A 23364-nucleotide genomic window follows, 5' to 3' on the forward strand; every position below is an offset into this window, starting at 1 on the left:
AAAGAATTATTTGTTTCTAGGAAAGCTAGTTCTCACACTGTGGCAAACCGGAACAAAGATAGTCCAATTAGCAGTCAAATTTCTGATGCTACAAAGATGACTGACACATGAAGCTATGTGATTTAGAAAGGTAACAATGTCCTCAGAGGAATCGTATTGGAGCTTAACTAATTTGCCTGACATCACAGCTCTGACTAGCATGCCACTCTCCCTGAATTTAGTTACCTCCAAAAAAGAAAAGTCTTTATAAGGTCAGTAGATGGACTATAGCCACTTAACTGGTCAAATAATCAAGAACTAGAGGCTTATTTCCTGAATGATACATTTAAACTACTGTATTTATTTTTTTCCCACAAGACAAAGTCCCTAGAAATGCTGATGTATAATTTATTGATTGGATTTTTCCAAGGCAAAATAGTTAGTTGTGTGCTTTTTTGTTTGTGATGTGCCTGTTGGATTGAAGTTTATGGGGTGGTCTATTTTGGGGACTGTGTGTGGAGCCTAGGTGCTTGCTAGGGAAGGAAGAGAGGTTCCTAATGAAACTCTAGCCTTTGATCCTTTCTTCCTTAATCCCTTTAGGATTTCTTGACAAGGGGTGGGGCTCATATAAGGAGAACATGGATTTAAACAGCTAGCCAACACAGTAGATTTGTGAGGTAGGTTAGAGCGGGTGTGAGAGCCAGATGCACCTAACAAACACACTCTAAACATAGGTCAATATCCCAAATAAAAGAATAAAAAAGACCTGCAAGAGTAAAAATAATTCAGGCAGAAGTCCAGCAGCACAGGGAGATTATGCAGTTTATTGCACTGAATGTATGATTACCTTCATTGTAGGAAGGTGGCATATGTATGCATTTGATCCAAGAAACTCATGGCCCTCAGAGTATGGGCTCCAGAGACCAGGCTGGTTGAATTGGAGGAGAAACTAAGGGAGACAGAGAAGTACCAGAGAAATGGGGTAGAAAAGGGATAAGGGAGAAAAAGTGTTCTCTTTAACCTTTTGAGGATAGGACAAAAAGCAATGGGGTTACATTGCAGCAAGACCAGTTTAGGATTGGACATTAGAAAAAAACTTCCCAACTGTCAGGATGGTTAAGCACTGGAATAAATTGCCTAGAGAGGTTGTAAAATTTCCATCATTAGACATTTTTAAGAGCAGGTTAGACAAACACCTGTCAGGGATGGTCTAGATATTACTTACTCCTGCCATGAGTGCAAGGGACTAAACTAGAAGACCTCTGAAGGTCCCTTTCAGTCCTACAATTTTATGATAGATGAGACTTACTGGGACACAGTAGAGCAGTCCTGTCCCCAGTCTGACAGCCTGTGTGCTGTGAGGAGGATGAAAGTCTCAGGAGAAGGAGAACATCAAATTGGAGTAGATGGAAATGATCCCATAGTTGAGACCCTCCTTCCAGATGATGTCCTCGCATGGTATTTCTCACATGGGGGATACCCCTCCAGGGGAGGGGACCCCAGCTATTATTAGGAAGAGACAGGAAATAGTAATGGGGGATTTGATTATTAGAAATATAGATAGTTGGGTTTGTGATGACTGGGAGAACTGCATGGTAAATTGCCTGCCAGGTGTAAAGGTTGCAGTCCTCTCGAGACACCTAGATAGATGTATGCGCAGTGCTGGGGATGAGCTGGTGGTTGTGGAACATGTAGTTACCAATGACATAGGGAAGCAGAGGATAGAGGTCCTAGAAGGAAAAGTTAGGCTGCTAGGTAAGAGCCGAAAGTCTAAGAGTTCCATGGTAGCATTCTCTGAAATGCTTCCAGTTCCACATGCTGGGCCAGTGAGACAGGCAGAACTACAGAGTCTCAATGTGATGATGAGACAATGGTGTTGGCAGGAAGGATTTAGTTCTATTAAGAAATGGGTAACCTTTTTGGGAAAGAAGGAGAATATACAGGAAGCATGGCTCCACCTAAACCAAAACTGAACCAGATTGTTGAAAGTTAAAATTCAAAAGATCATAGAGGAGTTTTTAAACTAAGACCTGGGGAAAAACTAACAGGTGCAGAGAGCTCATGGTTGGACAGAGACATCCCTAAGGGGAGGATTTATTAAAGGGGATCATCTATATCCTAGTTAAGAGGGAAGGATAGAGGTTCATAAAATTCAATTAGGAACTGAAGTGGAACTTGAAAAAGAGTTCAATTCAATTACATCACACGATAGCAGACAACTAAATATTGACCATTTTCATAAATTCTTGTATAGAAGTGCTAGGAATCTAAATATTAAGATAGGTGAACTTTAGTGCCTGGTATTATATGAGAATACTGATAAAATAGGCATCTCAGAAACTTGGTGGAATGATGACAATCAATAGGGTTGTCAAAGTGTCCCCCTCACTCTGAACTTTAGGGTACAGATGTGGGGACCTGCATGAATAACCCCTAAACTTATTTTTACCAGCTTAGGAAAAACAATTGCTGCCAGCACCAAATATTTTAAAAAAACATTTGAGGGAGAGCCATTTGGGAACTCTGCCTTCCCCCAAATATTTCCCCAGTCCTTATCCCCCCTTTCCTGTCAGGATTTGACTAATTTCCCTCCCCTAAGTCTGTATACCGTTTTTCCTGGGTAGACTCAAGAAAATCCCCCCCCCCCACCAATTCCTAGTGAGCCCAGATCCAAAATCCTTGGATCTTAAAACAAGGAAAAATCAATCAGGTTCTTAAAAGAAGACTTTTAATTAAAGAAAAAGGGTGAAAGGAATACCTCTGTGAGGTTAGAAAGCAAGATGATCTCACAGACAACAGATTCAAAACACAGAGGATTTCTCTCTGGGCAAAACCTTAAAGATACACAAAAACCCAATTTGATTCTCCCTCTATTTTGCAAAAGAAATTACAAATAGAAATAAAAGTAATTTAATACATTCCTTCTCTAATTACTCACTACCCTGTTAGGAGTGGGATGGTTCCTTCTCCCCGTCCCGCAAAAGCACACACACACAGCAGACAAAGACTCCCCCCTCCCAACTTTGAAAGTATCTTGTTCCCTTATTGGTCCTTCTGGTTAGGTGTTAGCTAGGTATTGTGAACTTCTTAACCCTTTACAAGTAAAAGAGGAATTAACCCATAACTGTCTGTTTATGACAAGGGTATAATAATGCCAGGGAACAAAATAAATAGGAGTAACAGAGTAGGTTGTTCTGGCAGTGGTGTGGCACTATGTGGACGTATGAAAAAAGCATAGAGTCAAATATGGTAAAAATCTTAAATGAATCAAACTGTACTATAGCATCTCTATGGATAGAAATCACGTAGCAGTAGGAATATACTACCAACCACCTGACCAGGATTGTGATGGTGATTGTGAAATGCTCAGGGAGATCAGAGAGGCTACAAAAATGGAAAACTCAATTACAATGGGGGATTTCAATTACCCCATATTGACTGGGTACATTTCAACTCAGGATGGGATGCAAAAACAAAATGTCTAGACATCATTAATGACTGTGTCTTGGAGTAGCTAGTCCCGGAACCCACAAGGGAAGAGGCAATTCTTGATTTAGTCCTAAGTGGCACACAGGATCTGTTCCAAGGGGTGAATACAGTTATAACAACCATAATGCAATTAAATCAAACATCCTTGAAAGAAGTGGAATACCAAAGAAGGCCAAGAAAGTAGCATTTAACTACAAAAAGGGGAACTACACAAAAATAAGGAAGCTAGTTAAATGGAAATTAAAAGGAGTGAAATGTCTGCAAGATGCATGGAAACACCATAATAAAGGCTCAAAAAATATACTCCATTTTTTTAAAGGAACAAAAGAAATGCCCACCCTGGCTAAACAGAGTAAAAGAGGCAGCTATAGGCAAAAATACATCCTTTAAAAATTGGATGTCAAATCCCACTGAGGAAAATAGAAAGAAAAATGAATTCTGGCAGGTCAAGTGTGAAAATATAATAAGTAGGCCAAAAAAAGAATTTGAAGAGCAACTAGTATAGGAAAAATAACCTAACGGCAAAAAAATTAAGTGCTTCATAAGCAGAAAGACTACCAAACAATCAGTGGGGCCACTGGATGATCAACGTGCTAAAGCAGCCTTCAAGGAAGACAACGCAGTTGTGGAGAAGCTAAATTAGTTCTTTGCATTGGTGTTCACTGCAGAGCATGTGAGGGAGATTCCCACAGCTGAGCCATTCTTATTAGGTGACAAATCAGAAAAAAACTGTCCCAGATTGAGGTGTCATAGAGGAGGTTTTGAAACAAATTAATAATTAAACAGCAATAACTCATCGGGACCACAAAACAGTTCTGAAGGAACCCAAATATGAAACTATGGTATGTAGCCTATCGCTTACAATCAGTCTCTGTACCAGAAGACTGGAGGATAGCTAATGTAAAACAGATTTTTTAAAAAGCCTCCAGTGGCAACCTTGGCAACTACGGTCAAGTAAACCTAACTTCACTACCAGGCCAATTGGTTGTAACTATGGTAAAGAACAGAATTATCAGACACATGCATAAACATTATATGTTGGGAAAGAGTTAACATGGCTTTTGTAAAGGCAAGTCATGCCTCATCACTCTATAAGAATTCTTTTGAGGATTTCAACAATCATGTGGTGATCTAGTGAATATAGCAATCTAGTGAATATAGTGTACTAGGACTTTCAGAAATCCTTTGACAAGGTCCTTCACCAAAGGCTCTTAAGCCAAGTAAGGAGTCATGGGAAAAGAGAGAAGGTCATCTCATAGATCAGTAACAGGTAAAAAGATAGGAAATACAGGGGAGGAATAAACAGTCAGATTTCACAGGGGAGAGTGGTAAATAGTGGAGTCTCCCGAGGATCTGTACTGGAAACAGTGCTGTTCAACATATTCATAAATGATCTGTAAAAAAGTTAGGCAGTGCAAAGTTACTCAAGATATATAAGTCCAAAGCTGATGGCAGCGTTACAAAGGGATCTCAGAAAACTGGGTGATTTTGCAACAAAATGGCAGATGAAATTCAATGTTGATAAATGCAAAGTAATGCATATTGGAAAAGGTAACCCCAACCATATATACAAAATGATGGGGTCTAAATTAGCTGTTCCCACCAAAGAAAGCTCTTAGAGTCATCATGGATTGTTTTCTGAAAACATCTACTCAATATGCAGCAGCACTCAAAAAAAAATCTAACAATGGTTAGGAACCTCTAGGAAAGAGATAGATAATAAGACAGTAAATATCATACTGCCATTGTATAAATCCATGGTTCACCCACATCAGGAATACTGCATGCAGTTGTGGTCACCCCATCTCAAAAATGATATATTAGAATTGGAAAAAGTACAGAAAAGATCAACAAAAATGGTTAGTGTTATGCAACAGTTTCCAGATGAGGAGAGATTGGTACTGTTCTGCTCAGTAAAGAGACAACTAAGGAAGGATATGATAGAAGTCTATAAAATTATGAATGGTGCAGAGAAAGTGAGTAAAAATGTTATTTACCCTTTCACATAACACAAGAACCAGCGACAAATAAGTTAATAGGCAAAATGGTTTAAAAATACATAAGGAAGTACTTCTTCACAGAATACACATTCAATTTGTGGAACTTGTTGTTGGGGGATGTTGGATAACAAGTATAACAAGTGAAGTCCAAAAGTATAACTGGGTTAAAAATAGAAATAGATACGTTCATGGAGGATAGGTCCATCAGTGGTTATTAGCCAAGGTGGTCAGGGATGCAACCTCATGTTTTGGGTGTCTCTAAGCCTCTGACTATCAGAAGCTGCAACTGGACAACAGGAGATGGATCACTCGATAATTGCCTTGTTCTATTCATTCCCTCTGAAACATCTGGCCCCAGCCACTGTCGAAAGGCAGGATACTGGGCTAGATGCATAGGCACCTACTCCATGGGTGCTCCAGGGCTGGAGCACATATGGAAAAAAATACTGTGTGCTTAGCAACCACTAGCAGCCTGCTCCTCCCCCCCCCAGCACCTCCTGTTCTCTGGTGACCCTGCAGATCAACTCAGAACAGCTGATCGCAGCGGGTGGGAGGCACTGGGAGGGAGGGGGAGGAGCGGGGACAGAGTGCGCTCAGGGGAGTGGGTGGAACTGGGAGGAAGAGATGGGGAGGGAATGGAGCGGGGGCGGAAAGAAGAGGGGTGGGAGTGGGTGGAGGCGGGGACTGGGGTGGAGAAGGGGGAAGAGCACTCCCGGGGCTTGGAGGAAGCCTGTGGCTAGCTGGACCATTGGTATGACCCAGCATGGCCATTCTTATGTTCTTATCCTAAAATTTAGAAGATTCCATTAAAGGAAATGTGATTAGAGATACTCCAAGACAAATTCTGCAGAAGGAAATGGATTTCAACACTGGGAAATGCTTATCTGGCACTCTGGAAATGCAGAGGTCAAACACTGCATGTATTTGTTCTCATTTTGCTCTCAATTTCACCAATCCAATCACAATACAAGAGCAACTGAGTAAAATCATAGGGCCTGTGATATACAATAGGTTTGAATAAGTGATCCAATGGTCCTTGCTGGCCTTTAGCTATGAACTATGAAGCTCTACCTAATATAATGTCCTGAGTGGTCCTGTGGAGTGCTTTCCACCCTCAACATTCATTGAAGTCTTTAGGAATTGAGAGTGATCCTCAATGCCTCAAGACTGACCCAATAATGACTAAATGCTCTTTTCTGCCTCCATTCTTTCCTTTGCTTATCTATCATTTGCTGTTATCAATTCTTAAAATACATTTTTTTTAAAGTTGAAAACAATTAAGTAAATCTCCTTAGGAAAAAAATATCGGCTTTATTCTAAGATTCGTAAGTATTACTCCTTATGAATTATGGCCCATTAACATATAGAATACAAATCTGGTTGTGCACAGTCTGTACAGTTTATATAAACTGAATGTTTCACTAAAGTGGGAGGTATATTATGCATTCTTAGTTTTGTTTTAATCTATTTTTTGGTACAAAAATGCAAGTAAGTATTATAAGAACAAATGGAATGAATAACATTTTTAAACAGCAAGAGGCATCTCATGGGGCCTATGTTTTTGTCTATAATATATAGTAATATTCCATATTAGCCTGTTCCTTCTAATGATTATAGAGAGTTCCATAATGGGGAATCTGCCATTCAGTGCCAGCTGGAGTGGAAACATTTGAATCTTACACCAAAGAGGAATACAAATGCTGAATCAAATTAACAGTTCTGTGTGTTCAATGACTGTGCCTAATCTTTTATGACAGCTGGTACCTGACAGTGAGTTATTTAACCTAGTCTCCACTTCACTAGCTGTTCAATAAGCCTCTTCATGGAAGTGAGATTTGCTGAGCAATACAGTTCTTCTGTCTTGCTTTCTTATTCTATAGTAGAATTGCACTGAAACTGTTTCCATCTCTATCAATGCAATGCAGATTTTGAAAAGAAATAATTGTGTTGTGGCTGAAATACTTGTAGAAGGTCACCCACAGGGTAACAGTGAGTTCAGGAACTCAGTCAGTCCTCCTACAGTGCAATCATACACATCACAAAGCAAACAAGAAAGTAAAAAAAGATGTACCTGCTTTTTTTTCTAAGCCATAGGAATGATTGGACTTGAAAGAGAATAAAAGCTGTAGATGAATTCAGGACCAAAATATTCAAAAATGGGGATTTCAAGTTAAATTCATATTTAAATACTTAAATATGTGACCTCGTTTCCAAAAAGGTGAGCTTCCCTTGAAGACAGTGGGAGCTGTGAAAGTACTCAGTATTTTCAAAACTTGGGGTGACTTATTTAGGCAGCCATTTAAAAATATGGCCATATTATTTGTAATGTTGCATTAGATAAAGTACACAAAAGAAAATTATGACGTCTGTATGGATCTAGATGCGTGGTCTCACTGTGTGTGTGCTCCCTATTGGCTGGGAATGACATAACAGCTGGCTTCTCTATTGCCCCCTACTGATGGCTGTTCTGGTCCTGTAGGTGGTATCCCTCCTGTGATTAAGCCATCAGTCAGGTCACACTTTAGTTCCACATCCCTTTTGGAGTAACAGAAAGACCAACCAAAAAAGTCTAATACATAATTCTAAGATTTATGTCAGGTCTCCAGCCCCTGACTCCAGACCAGTGGATCTTGCACCCTTCTATCTGGGCACCAAATTGTCCCTGTCTCTCTTATGTCAGGGAGCTTCATGCCTCCTTTCCAGTGGCTGGCAAAGGAATGCAGGCCCACCCTTTACACTGGGTTCCAGTCCAGATATCCGAGGGACAAGCAGTCAAAGTCTGGTCTATTAGACACCTTGCAACTTCCGTCCTACACTCTTTCTTAGAATTAACCTTTCCTCAAGCATTTTTCCCTGGCAACAACTCCCAGAGGTCTGTTCCTACTCTTGTGCCAGGTCAGCCACAGAAGCTTGCTCCAATCCTGCATCTTCCAGATGTCTCCACTTTCTAGTACTCAGTGAGACTGCAGTGTTCTTCCCTGTCTCCCTGCAGCCCCTCAAACACCAGACCAAATGCCCCTTATGCTTTCTGTCACAGCCTCTTGTTATTCACTACCTCTGGGTTTCTCCTGGCACAGGAAAACCCACCTCGGGCCCCAAGCTTCACTGCACCCACCCTCTTAAGCTTCTCCCTCACTCAGGACCTTCTGCTTCCAGCTCCAAGCTCTAAGCCTCCTAGGCTTCTTTCAGCCTTTAGTACAAAACAGGAAATACCCAACTTCCTCTCACTTCGATCTGCTCTCTGGCCTTTCTTCCACTAAGTTATGTTCCTTCCTCTATGAAGAGCTAGCTCTGCACCAGGTGGGTTTAATCACAAATGATGCCTATTTTGACTTAAGCTTCGGCTACCCCATGATTGAACACTGGGGGTTTGTATGCCCCATCACAGTGGAGTGCCAGACAGTAATAGTGGAAGTAATAATAATAATAATAATATATAGATAGCACTTTTCATTAGTAGATCTCAAAGCAGTTTACAAAGGAGTAAAATGTTTTAAAAAATTAAATACTATGGAATGCTTAGAACTGTTTTTTTATTAGAGTAATCTAAGTACTGCATCTGTTTGACTATATATGAAAGAATATAAACTATTTAGGGTGGAAACTGTGCTTTCAATATGTCTTTATACAGGGCCAACCACATTATGGATACTAACAAAACAAGTAATACATAAATAATCAATTGGCAAGATGTTTTCACCTCCCTATTTCCCCTGATACAGCACAAGCAAGTTAAGGAAATTTGACTGGAAAGGACAGAAGAACCTGTACTTCATCAAACAGTCAAGAAATGACCCAAGAAGGAATGCTGTTCAAGATAAAACAACTGAACGTCTGTGTGACCCACAGAGGCTCCCAGCATTCAGTGGTGAGGCCACTGATATGGATCCAGTGATGCAGCAAGCACTAAAAGAAATTAAAAATTCAAAAGACTAATTAACTGTACATATTAAAGATGTAAACTCCAAAGTAGCTGTAATTAATTCTAAACTAGATAAAATGTAAGCAGGTGTTGAGGAAGTTAAGTTTAGAATCAGTGATACAGAGACGAGTAAGCTGACAGCTGTGCATGAGTGGCAAGAAATGCACATAACTATAACTTCTCTGCAGTTAAATATCAGAAGAAGTGGGTCATAGCCCATGGAAGCTTATGCTCTAATAAATTTGCTAGTCTTTAAGGTGCCACAAGACTCCTCATTTTTGCTGAAACAGACTAACATGGCTACCCCTCTGAAACTTCTCTGCAGAAGGAAGTGATTGATTTAGAAGCTAGATATCAGCGATCTAATGTATATATTTTAGGAATATGTTGGGGGAAAGATGGCTCCTATATATGCAGTAGATCTATTACACCAGTTACCTCTGGAAATTATTAATTAAATTGAAAAAAGATGGGGATTAATACAATAATTGAAAAGAGGTTAAGAGACTGGTTAAAAGGGAGACTACAATGGGGCATGCTGAAAGATAAACTGTCAGGCTGGAAGGAGATTGCTAGTGGAATTCCTCAGGGATCAGTCTTGGGCTCAGTCTTATTTAACATTTTTCATTCACGACCATGGCACAAAAACGGGGAGTGTGCTAATAAAATCTGAAGATGACACAAAGTTGGGCAGTATTGCCAATACAGAGGAGGACCAGAATATCATGCAAGAAGATTTGGATGGCCTGAAAACTGGAGTTATAAAAATGGGATGAAATTTAATAGTGCAAAGTGAAGAGTTGTGCACTTAAGCACTAACAACAAGATTTTTTGCTATAAACTGGAGTTGCCAGTTTGCAGAGAGGGTGAAGCCTGATTTAGTGGTTGTGCAGGAAGCTGTTTCAGGACATTTATTGACAGTTCAAGCTACTTTTGAGCAATGTCATATTTTTATTTTTTTATTAACCTCTATGCCCCTGCTGTACGGAAAGACGGGGTGTATTTTTTCAGGGAATGGGTGCTCTTTTCACAAATTGTTTGACAAGTGATATTTTAATTTTGATATGAGATTTTAAATTGTGCTCTTGATGAAAGATTGGACTAGAATCATCTAGAACCACATCCACTGTTTGCTTAATGATTTGCAACTCTTTTACAGGCTTCCGACCTGACTGATAGGTGCCAAAATTTTCACCCTTATACAGCAGTACACCATGTTGAGAGCCAGAGCCAGCTCTTTCTCTGTGGCCTATTTGGACCATTTTTATATTTTTACTCATCATTTGTCTCATTTTCTTTCTGGTTGTATTATCTCTACCGGGATTTCAGTTCATGGTTTGGTCTTATTTGTGTTGTCTTTTCCTTCTATTCAAGACTGTCATCCATATTAGCATTTCAACACTCACATTTTACAAGATGTTCACTTTTGGGACTCTTTCAATTTTTGGGGAGGAGCCTGGAGCCTCAAAGGATGATTGCCCCTCTTTGAGACAATGGCAGGAGGTGGGTAAAGTTAATATATATTTTTTTCAGCAATACACAGAGCAGACAACCCTGGGCATTCACAGGAGTATGGAAGAGTTAGACTTGAGGATTGCAGAACTTGAAAAAAGCCCTTCGTGGCAGTAATGATGCTGGGTTGCAGGAGAGCTTGATATATATATAGGTCTTGCAGGACCTGTAGGATAGCAAAACTCAGATTTCACTGCTTAGGGCCCAATTTAAGAACCCTTCTCAAAGGGATGAACCTATCCAGTCCTTCTTTGGCTAGAAAAGAAACATGCAGAACAGAAGATGATTAGCTGCTTCAAGAAATTGTTGGGCCAAGTGCTTTCAGTTCCTCTGGAGATTAGGAACCTGCTGTGAAGTTGTTCCCAGACCTGTATGCTGCAGAGCTTGGGTCCCCATCTGAGACTTGGCAGCTCTTTGAGGCTCTTCCTAGGATCTCAGCGTTAGATGTGGATGGACTTGAACAGGACCTGACACTCTCAAAATTGGCTTTTGCCATAAATGACTTTGATCCAGGGCATCTGGTATTGATGGTTTGTCTATTGAGTTTTATATCGCCTTTTGGACCTTTCTCAGGCCTGACTTGCTCCAGGTTTTTTCAGGAAAGTACCAGAGAGAAGCTATTGCCACTCAATTGTCATCAAGTGGGGACCTTGGGAAGATGAAGAATTGGAAACCTGTGTATCCTGCTTTGCTCTGACTATAAACTTTTTTTCAAAAGTCTTGACAAATAGACTGAAAACTGTAATTGGTTAGGTTTCGCACCCTGATCAGACCTATTACATCCTCAACAGATCATTTTTTGATAACCATTTTCTATTTCAGAAGGTAATTTTGGCCTCAAAAATTTGATTTGTGCAATGGATTGATTTCCCTTGAACTTTTGATCATGTAGATCATAGATATTTGTTTTGCACCCTTTGTTCTTTTGGTTTTGTGCCCAGATTTATCTCCTGAACTCAATTACTGTATACTGATATATATAGTCTACTTAAGGTGAATAGTGTTTTGAACTCCCCTTTTCCAGTCTGTAGGGGAATCAGATAGCATTGTTCCCTGCCTGGTTTATTATATGCTCTTTTTGTCAAGCCTCTGTTATGCATGTAGCAAAAGAGCCTTTCTAGCCTTTCTCTCCCTGTTCCAGCTTGTACTCCAGGGAAAGTATCTGAATATGCTGACAATGTGAATATGTTTATTACTTGTGATTATGGTGTCCGGGTTTTGAATGAATGTCAGCACTTTTCTGAGCACACTTCTTTAGCTTGCATAAATTGGGGAAACTGTAACACACACTTTCGGGGGTTGGAGGGGGTTGGGTGATCTTGCATCTCCCACTTTTGCTATGAGGTGCTATTGTGGAGCTGAACTGGCTTTAAGGACTGGACTGGAGGATGTTTTGAGTCAGAATTGGGTGGAAGTTATTGAAAAGTTGTAGGAGAGGTTGCAAAAGTGAAAATGGTGTTTGCTTCGATTCTGAGGGTGGGCGTTAGTCATTGATAATTTAATTGCCTCTATATTATGGCATAAGTGTATTGTTATAGATACCCCTCCACTCCTTTAGAAAAAGTTCAGAAGGTTCTTTTGGCCTTTTTCAGGGATGGTATCATTGGCTGGGTTAGAGTATTTTGTACCTACACATTGTGACAGAGGGTCAAGGTCTCACTGATATTTTTTAGTAACAATCTCTGCAGCAGCTGTTGTTTCTGAACCTGTTCCTTGGAAGCAACTGACCTTTGCTTTTCTTTGGCAAATAGTGGGTTTGTGTTTTGATTGGGAAGTTTTATTTTTTGGACCCTGAGTGCCTCAGCTATGAGGTGTTACCTGCTTTTTTATCAAAGCCTTTTTAACTTTTGGAGATTTTTAAGATGAGACTGCAGGCCAGGCAGTGGCAGTTCCCAGGGCTGCTTGCTGAACACATTGTTTATAACCCTGCTGCCAGGATTCCTGTTCTTTTTTGTAGGAATCTTGTCTCTTCATCTATTGCAGCAGCTATAACAAAAATAATCAAATGGATTTTACTAATTTTCCATGGGTCTCAGTAGATATGGTGGCTGTCATGCTTGGTATTCATTTTGTTCACTGGGTTTTCTCTGTTTTTATCAGAGGTGGAACCAGCCCTTTCCAGGGGCTATACTGCAAGTCAAGACAGTTGCCTCCTTGAGCGAGCCATTCCTGATTATACTCATGTTTGTATTTTCTTGCCTGTAGTTCTTGCTGTGGATTGGGATGTGAGAAGCTTGGCAGCTTGCTTGCCTTCAATAGGTCTTCTGAATTTACTTGTTAATAGCTTAGGCCATAAGTTATTGTATATGCTTGTGGTAAAGATATGTCATTTTTGAAGGCTTGTTGGTTATCCCACTACGATATGGAGAAGACAGCTTCTAGTAACAAATTCCATCCATCCATTCTGGCAAACTGCATACAAGCCTCCAGTTACAAAGAGGATGTGTGATCACCAGTGGGGAATTCTTCCTGGAACTAATGCCATGAATCTGTTTGTGCATTGTTTGACTACAGAGAAGTTTGAGTCAGATCCATTTGGGACTTGGAGGAGACTGTTTTTCATGTGTTCCTTACTTGTTCCAGGTTACAAACATTATTTGTGTGATGTTGCACTCTATATGATTTTATGAAAGTATGCTGATGAGTATGAATATAATGTAACTGGAATATGCTTCATGCAAAAGGTCTCTTCAAAGGTATCATTACAAAGCTTATAATCTACCAAGTGTGGTCATCCTATTTGTATAAATGTATCACTCTTGTATCTGAAACTAGAAATATAAAATATAACTATGAGGGCCTATTGTAATTATGCAAAGTATGGGCCATTAATGGTGGTTTGGAATCTTGATGCTCCCATTAACCAGGACAATTGTCTGCAGATGGCTCTGTTTTACTTGTGAGTCTTCCTGTATATGTGTGTGCTGGCAACTGGGTAATGAAGACTTCCAGTGACATGTGATCATGTCACCTGAATTGGAATCCAACTTTAACCTGGTGCTTTTCCATTGAGAAACAGAGTGGGGTGGGAACCCAGAGGGACAAAGGATTCCCACCTTATGCAAAAGATATATAAGTGGGTGGAACAGAGAAAAGAGGGCAGCCATTATGAAAATCCTCCAGCTACCACCTGAGCTGGAACAAGGGTGGTACCAGGAGAAAGGATTGTGCCCAGACTAAGAAGGTGTCCAGTCTGTGAAAGAAATGTATTGAAACATCTCTGAGGGTGAGATTTTATCTGTATTCAGTTTTATTATTGTATTAGACTTAGATTTGTGTGTTTTATTTCATTTTACTTGGTAATTCTCTTTGTTCTGTCTGTTACTACTTGGAATCACTTAAATCCTACTTTCTGTATTTAATAAAAAACACTTTTTACTTATTATTTAACCCAGAGTATGTATTAATACCTGGGGGAGAGGGAAAGCTGTTCATATCTCTCTATCAGTGTTATAGAGGGCGATCAATTTATGAGTTTACCCTGTATAAGCTTTATACAGGGTAAAATGGATTTATTTGGGGTTTAGACCCCATTGGGAGTTGGGCATCTGAGTGTTAAAGATAGGAATACTTCTGTAAGCTGCTTTCAGTTAGTCTGTAGCTTTGGGGCATGTGGTTCAGACCTGGGTCAGTGTTGGAGCAGACAGGCATGTCTGGCTCAGCAAGACAGAGAATTGGAGTCCCATGCTGGCAGGGCAGGAAAGTAGGGGCAGAAGTAGTCTTGTCACATCAGTTGGCAGTTCCCAAAGGGGTTTCTGTGATCCAGCCTGTCACAATTTGTTTTACTTTAGGGTATTTTTTGGTTATTGTCGCTTGATATCTTTCCAGCTACATTCATTTTAACTAAGTATAAGTTCACAGAGAGCTCTGTGCTATACCTTGAAAACTTTATATTGGGTCAAGCACAGATGGCCATTTAAAAAAGTAGATGATGTAAATTGTTTGAGATTGTTGATATTCTTTTTTTTAATTTTTAATGTTTTTCCTCCTTCATTTGGTGTTTACATATTATATTATTAAAAGTAATTTGGTTCAATTTATTCAGTGGTGGGCTATTAGACATGCACTTTATACTGTTCAGGATGGGCAATTATTTTTGAGTTTGTAATTTATTTTCTTGTGGTTTTTACTTTGTTTCTATACTGATTTTATGAAAAGTTAAAGACTCTCTCTCTCTCTCTCTCTCTCCCTCTCAGTTTTGTACTGACACCTGTTACCATGGTATCTAAATGCCTTTTAGGATAATTATATTCTATAGTGAAGTTTCTAGTGAGCTACATGGAGTTCTTTGCATAAACTCTGCATTACATTTCTTTAATATATCATAAAACTGTAATAATGCATTAGGGCCAGGAAAAATCTTCAGTAAACCCCAGGAAATGTTACAATATTGGTTACAATACAATTGCTGTCATACAAGCTGAAAATGAAGAAAAAACAATTAAATCACAAGGCACAGCAAGAAAATCTAGCAGAGAAGAGACATTGAGAAGCTCCAACAATGGTAAAATCCAGGAAAAATATGAATACTAGATTAAAAATATCATGCAAGAAACATTACAGTATAATGATTTCTCATGGTGAGATTCTGAATTTTGAGTTTGTATACAATGAATGTAAATGAAATCTTTGGACTCAAACTAATTACCACAATTGCTCATTTCCCTACTAAATTCAGTTTTTTATCTTATTATATAAAATATTGGAGTCATTTTCTACCATGTAACTATGAGAGTTACTGCAACTGAATAAAAATGTTGTTTTCAACTGAGAATTAAAGTGTAAACTACAAAGCTTGTTAAGGTTTTTTTATAATAAAGTTAGAGAGGAAGTGTTCTCCTGAAATGTGCTATTTGAATTATAAGTTTCCAGCTTCCATATTTATTAAAGAAGCCTGAGTTTTAATCTAACATGTCCTCTGCCAGCTAGACAGAAAAACAGCCTTTTGAAGCTACATCCTGAGGAAGCGAATATTATGTGACACTTCCTGGTGGTACTCAGGTTTGTGAGGCACCAGCCCTTAGCATGAGGAAGCCTTGTTTGAGCTTTCTGTGGGTCAGTTCCCAATTCTATTGGCCATGGGAAGAACAAGGATTTCCTTCTAGGCCTACACAGGCCCCGCTCACTCTCTATAGCAGGGATCGGCAACGTTTGGCACGCGGCTCACCAGGGTAAGCACCCTGGCGGGCCGGGCCAGTTTATTTACCTGCTGACACAGCAGGTTCGGCCGATCGCAGCCCCCAGTGGCTGTGTTTCGCCGTTCCGGGCCAATGGGGGTGGCGGGAAGCAGCATGGGTGAAGGATGTGCTGGCCGCGGCTTCCTGCTGCCCCCATTGACCCGGGACGGCGAACCGCGGCCACTAGGGGCCACGATCGGCTGCTCTACAGGTTAGCAATAGGCACACTACAGCCCCTGAGCCTTCTGAGTGACTTTCTGGAGTGTCCAGCCCCTGGTCCACTGGTTTGTCATAGTATTCTCAGATTCGCTGCTTCCAAAGAAGCAGTAGACCCCAGATTACCAGTTTCAGATCAGATCACCACTCAGCCTGACACACAGCACTTATTTGTTTTCACTATAAACATACCTAACACTTTATTTTAACAAAGTATAGAGATTCAAGTGATATCATGTAGAAGTATTGGAAAAATGGTTACATATAAAATACAATTATAACATACATTCTAGAGCCTAAGCTTACTTAACTAGATACTTTCATGGCTTATAGAGCAATGCTCCCATAAAGGCCTTCCAGTGTTTTACAACCAGGCTAGGCTGAGATCTTTCATTCACGAGACAGACACAGTGTTGACTTGCCTCTTTGGTGAAAGATCAAGGGTGTCCCTCTGCACTTTCAGGTATGCTCCACCTTTTTATTGTATTTACTCATAATCAGGATCCCCTCATGCTGTTTATATCTTCTTCTCTCTTGACGATTTCACAATCTCTTGATTAGCCTCGGCTAGGTGTGCAAAAAGGGATGCATTAAGAGACATAGAATGCCCAATAAAATCATGACCAGACAGAGAGATTAAAGCCTGTTACTTGCTGCTTGGAAGGAACCTGTCCGAGATATGTCACATCCTGGTTACCTGCTTTAAGAATATAATTTTCATTACAGATATATAACTCCTTAAATATTATCCACATATACATTTCACAATGATTATGACAACCAGTGTGCTACTGGCTCTCTGTAGAGCCCTCACAAGCCACCCGTTAGTGAATTTGTGGTTCTATTAGACCCAGGAGATCCCTCTAGAACTCTGTTGCTCTCCTCTGCCCTTTCCAGTTGGAACTGAGAAATTCCTGAGTTACGCTGTGTCTGCTGATCACCCTGTTACAAGAGAACAAGATCAAAGGCCAAGGTTGTATAAAGGAAAGAAAGAACATTCATGGCTGTGCTGGTTGTGAGTTAAAATCTGTTATCAATTGGAAACCATGGAAAACCCCCTAAGTGGGATTTGAATGTCTCACTCTGACTAGAGCCTGGGTGATCTGTGGAAAGTTTATTAGCATGTGTTTAGTTTCTTTTATTGTTTTTAATATGTTTTCTCTGTAATGCTTTCATTGTAAGAATAAATGTGCCTTCTTAGAAACATCTGTGTGGTAACTTATAACTGTGGCAATTACACTGTTTATAACCTTTGAGGAGAAAACGAAGCTCAGATGGATTGCTGGCAGTTATCACAGTGTAGGCAGGGAACTATAGAGCCTGGAAAACCCCCAGTCAGGAAACAGAGAGATGTGAATTTCTGCCCAAGAGACAGTATGGCGGCAGAGCCAGGAGCCTAGAGAGGGTCTCTTGCTGGAACACAAGGGCGGAAATATAGCTGCAGTTGCCCTGAACTATAACAGATACATAATGAAAGATGAAGATGGTGTAAGAAGCTCACCCCACAGAGAAAAATGGGCACCCAAACAACAACTACCATGAGACAACATGCCACCAAACGGTAATGAGTTTAGTGTTGAACTCACTCAAAAGGAAGTATTTAATTCAGGTCAGTTTAATAAACCAAAATGAAACATTCTGAATAAATTACATTGTATCAGTATAGTGATAGAGATACATGGTACAGATTAATCTGTTGTGCTATTCATTTTCAGATTTACAGCCCATTTAGGGTGGGGCATTATGTGAGTTTCAGATTCTCAGGTCTTGTTCCATGGTCTGTGGGTAACATCATGATTGTTAGTTAGCCAAATAATGCAATTCGGTGCCTACTCAGTAACATTACTGGTTCTTGTTGTGATATTCACTAATAAATTTGGGTAAAATAAGCTCAGGATTGTGTTGTACATCACCAAAGGGGTGGACACTACAAAGCAGAATATCCAGTGTTGCGTCTGACCTAGGACTCTTAGCAACCAAGCCTATAATATAAGTGTTAGTCATTATTTGATCATAGATGATGAACGCCAATCTTTTCAAACAGGTCATTTGAGAAATTACAGTGTATACAGATGATATTGACTAGCTAGTCTCTTAAAATAATCTATGCAGATGCCTCCTTAAGGAAGATATCTTACTCTGCATAACTTATTTAAAATAGGTCTACAATCTTTTATTATGTTATGCCACTTTTGGGGTGAATTTCTTCATTGCCTCTTTTGAAGCCTCTTTTGTGGATGATTTAGATTTCTTTATAGGCTTTTTTCCCCAGATTAATTATCCCATTACCACTTTTTTATTCATAACATTACTTTTTAAATTCATCCATAATATTACTTTTAAATTCTATTCTAAACTATTGTAAAGCACCATGCAAATTTAGTGTCCTACAGAAATAGTATCAATAATAATATATAGAAACAAATGCTGGCACACTTAATTACATTTCTTCATATTTAATCCGATTTACAAATAAAATATTTGGCATTATTAATATTGGGTATAAACAATAATTTTTAAAATAGTTCCCTTTGGTGTGATCCATCATCCAGGTCTTATTGAAATCAACAGCAGATTATTAACTTTAATGAGAGTTGTTTTGGATCACTTTTGTATTGTATGCAACTTTTCCAGGATAAATCCATTGTGACTTGTGACTTAATCTTCCATTCTGTGAAATGGACAAAACAATTTAGCCAGTCATAATTACCAAATTTTTAGCAATAGAAGATGTGATTTTGTTTAATAGTAACTATATAGACCCAAAAGGTTTTTAAAAATCTCAAATATACACCCAGTGCTGTGGAGAAACTTCATATTTTGGACATACTAGGTCAGAATATCAAATGAAATTCCAGCCCCTTTGTGCCATTCAAGATTTTTCATCACTCAGAATTCTTCTTTGTTCATTGTCTTTAACTTGCAACCTGGGTTTTTGACCCTCAATGTGTAATTATGAATTTGGCCATGAAAAATGTCCTTTTATTTCTGATTAGGAGAATTTACTTATTAAAAAGAAGTCTGAAACCAGAATGATATATGAGACTGTAAATATTTCACATTATATTACATTTGTTCTTTATTCCAGCTTGACTTTGCCTTGATGTGAAACTCTGTGCTGCATTTCTTTAAGACTTTTGAACAAAGCTTTTTATGTGATTAATTTTTCCTCTGACTGACACAACAGTAGCACACTGTAATGTGATACTCAAATAACTAATCAATTGCTTAATAGTGAACAACAGAGCAAATAGAATAAGATATTGGTATTTTACCTTTTAAACTGTAGCATGCCATAACTACCTGTTAAATCAACTTTTTGAGTAAACCAACAGAACTCTGAATATTGGAATTTACTAAGGCCTTGTCTACACTACAGAGTTTTGTCGACAAAAGTTATGCCGCTTTCATTAAAGCACTTTAATTAAACCACCATTGCATGTCCACACTATGCTTCTTGTATCGGCAGAGCGCTTCAACACTAGCAGCACTTGCATCGACACACAGATCTATTCCACTGTTCATCTGGCTTTGGGAAGGGTTTGCAGTACCTCATGGGGCAGGTAAAGCCTCACATGCTGCAATTTTCTCAGTCCCATCCTTCGATGGACATCTTCACTACATTGCTTGATGCTTTTCCACTAAAGTGAGAGGGGGCGAGACTCTGAGAGTGTGTGGTAGGGAGTGTGTGTGTGGAGGGGGGAGAGACAGAGACAGAGTGTGTGTTTTTGAGGAAGTGTGTGTGTTGTGGGAGAATGTGTTGGCATGCTGTCTCTTTAAGGTCAGACAGCTGCCTGACCGCAACCAATCCTGAGGCAGGAGGAGAGAGACACCCCCACACACTCCTTCCTCTACACAACACACCAGTCTCTCTCCCCTCCCCTTCCCTCCCATCCCGCAGCAGCAGCCTGTTCTGCCTTCCTGCCGATTCCACATTAAGGTTTCAGTTATTCCCTTTCAGTTCTCCCACAGCCTCCTCAGCTATGGGGAATGGCATTCTCAGCAGCACTATGACCTCTCCACACTGAGGAATGTCAAACATTTCCACAGCTTTGAAAAGGGATGGGCGCAGGCCTCCACACCTAGATGCAGGGCAGCCGAGTTCAAAACAGTGAGCAGAGTAGTCACGGCAGGCATTGTGGGATACTGGGGTAGGCCAGTTATGGTGACAAAACAAATGGCAGTGTCTTCACTAGCACTTTCTCACTTTAACTTTTTTATTAACAGATGCAGTACTTAGATTACTCTAATAAAAAAACAGTTCTAAGCATTCCATAGTATTTAATTTTTTAAAACATTTTACTCCTTTGTAAACTGCTTTGAGATCTACTAATGAAAAGTGCTATCTATATTATATTATTATTATTATTATTACTTCCACTATTACTGTCTGGCACTCCACTGTGATGGGGCATACAAACCCCCAGTGTTCAATCATGGGGTAGCCGAAGCCTAAGTCAAAATAGGCATAATTTGTGATTAAACCCACCTCGTGCAGAGCTAGCTCTTCATAAAGGAAGGAACATAAACACTACCACTGTTTTGTCAGCAAAAGCTGCCTTTTGCTGACAAAACGGTGTAGGATAGGCAAGGCCTAAGTAATCCGTCTATCTATATTAGAGTTTTCTATAGTACCCACTTCCCAGGTAAATTGAACTGGTATGTTGAGGTCTGTTAGTGGACTTCTTGGACTGTTGTGATCTGATCCTTTCCTTGGTTAAATAAGGTTTTGCTTTTTGGATATTCTTCATCATCATGTCATGTCATCATCACGTCATCTGAACTAATCTGATCTTCTCTGGAAGGAAATATATTCCCTTGGTTTAGAATGTTTCTTTACCAGCTCTCAAGCACTTTTAATGGAGCATTGTTAGCTGTGTTGTTCCACAAGTGTGCAGATGTTTAGGATGAAGCAGTCACTAATGTGGCTGGGTTCTGAGACTGATGCACTGATGGCTTTGGAGATCAGGATTAATGTTTTGAAATGACAAGAAAGCAGAGTAGAGTAGGCATGCAGCCACCTGCTGTACAAGCTGAAGCCTCCACATCTCATTCAAGAAACACCAATCTAGTCTGCAGGTGATAAACACATGGTTCATTGTGGCCAGGACCTCATTGTGGAGGAATGGATGGAATTTCCTAGAAAGATGGAAGTGGAAAAAATGCAATTTTTACCACTTGGGTCCTGATCCAAAACACACTGAAGGCAACAGGATTCCTTCTAAACCCAAAATGTGAGATAAAGACTAAAACCAAATAAAAAATGGTTATCTTAGTACTTGTATTACTTAGATAATTATAATTAAACCATCAGTGGGACAGGATCCATTAGCAAGTCAACATGAATCCTTTTATTCACTTCAATTGACTTTGGATGAGACCCCTAATGATGAATTGAGAAATACATAGAATTGGATGTTTTTTTCAGACTGAGACCAAACAGAGAAACTTTCAGCCTAAAAGGAATATTTTGGACAAAGTGAATGTATTTTTTTCTCCCAAAGAAATCCTTCTCTACCTTAAGTGTAATAGTGCTGTATTGCAGTAATTTGATAAATAATGCAAAATGGGAACAATGCTTCAATCTCAGTTAATTTATTTTAATAAAAAAATAGAATATATTCTATCCATAGATCTAGATTAGGAAAAAAATTCAGCGGAATATATTGTCATACTGGTGTTCTCTTCACAATCTCTTTTTATGTTTGTTTTCTTCTCTTTTCTCTTCTCAGATTCTTAAGACACAAAAATCTGCAAAACATGGAAAGGCTCAGATGAAGAAATCTTTTAATTGAAGTATATGAAATAACACAATATTATTAAATAAGTAATAAAAAATGTGGTTAAAAATATTCCATTATAAATAAATTTCAATCTTTGAAGGGTTCAGGAGAAGTTTAAGCTCTTAACGGATTTTTCTAGATTCTTTTTTACTCTTTTTATAGATAAGACTTGGGTATACAAAATAGTAATGTTGGCATAAAAGTATGATTCATTTATACTTAAAAAATTTCTCTCATGAATGATGAAATTAAAATCAGACGTCCTGTACAAAATTACTGAAATTCCTTCACAGTGACTCAGAATGACTTTGAATAAAATCTTCTAATTATTTTAAAGTGCTCAATTATACATAACTATTATAGACTAATAAAAAGCAAAATATTAAATGAGACGCAGAGTAGCATTAAGATGTAGCACATTCCCTACTTTGTTCTTATTTTAGCTCATTAAGACTTTTTTCTTACTTGAGCTCATTCAGGAATGCATCTGTATTTAAAAAAGCACTTAAGCACATGCTTAACTTTAAGCACATTCTTAAATCCTATTACTGTTGATTGGATTTAAGAACATATTTAAAGTTAAGCATGTGCTTAAGTGCTTTTTTAAATACAGATGCATTCCTGAATGAGCTCAAGTAAGAAAAAAGTCTTAATGAGCTAAAATAAGAACAAAGTAGGGAATGTGCTACATCTTAATGCTACTCTGCGTCTCATTTAATATTTTGCTTTTTATTAGTCTATAATAGTTATGTATAATTGAGCACTTTAAAATAATTAGAAGATTTTATTCAAAGTCATTCTGAGTCACTGTGAAGGAATTTCAGTAATTTTGTACAGGACGTCTGATTTTAATTTCATCATTCATGAGAGAAATTTTTTAAGTATAAATGAATCATACTTTTATGCCAACATTACTATTTTGTATACCCNTTAAAGTTAAGCATGCTTAAATTTAAGCTCACAGCTTAGGTATTTTCTCGAATTGGTGCCCTTTGTCAGCACTTGGATCTGAATCAGGTTTTGAATGCAGAGTTGGAGCTTTATTTCTATTACCACATTCAGGAGTGTTGAGATATGCAGGTTCAGGCCCATCTCTAGCATGCTGACTAAATCAGAATCTTCTGAATTATAAAAAGAAGTGTGATGTGTATCTCCATGAACATTTCATTAGTTCAGAACATGAACAAATATATCCAGCTACCAATGAGGAACGTGTTATGTTATTGTACTGGAGAGAATTTTTTATTTCAGAAGGTGAAGAATGCTACTAGCGGAGAGGCTGTTCT

This window comes from Trachemys scripta, chromosome 1 (genome assembly GCF_013100865.1).
Source record: "Trachemys scripta elegans isolate TJP31775 chromosome 1, CAS_Tse_1.0, whole genome shotgun sequence".
In the NCBI taxonomy this organism is placed as follows: domain Eukaryota; kingdom Metazoa; phylum Chordata; order Testudines; family Emydidae; genus Trachemys; species Trachemys scripta.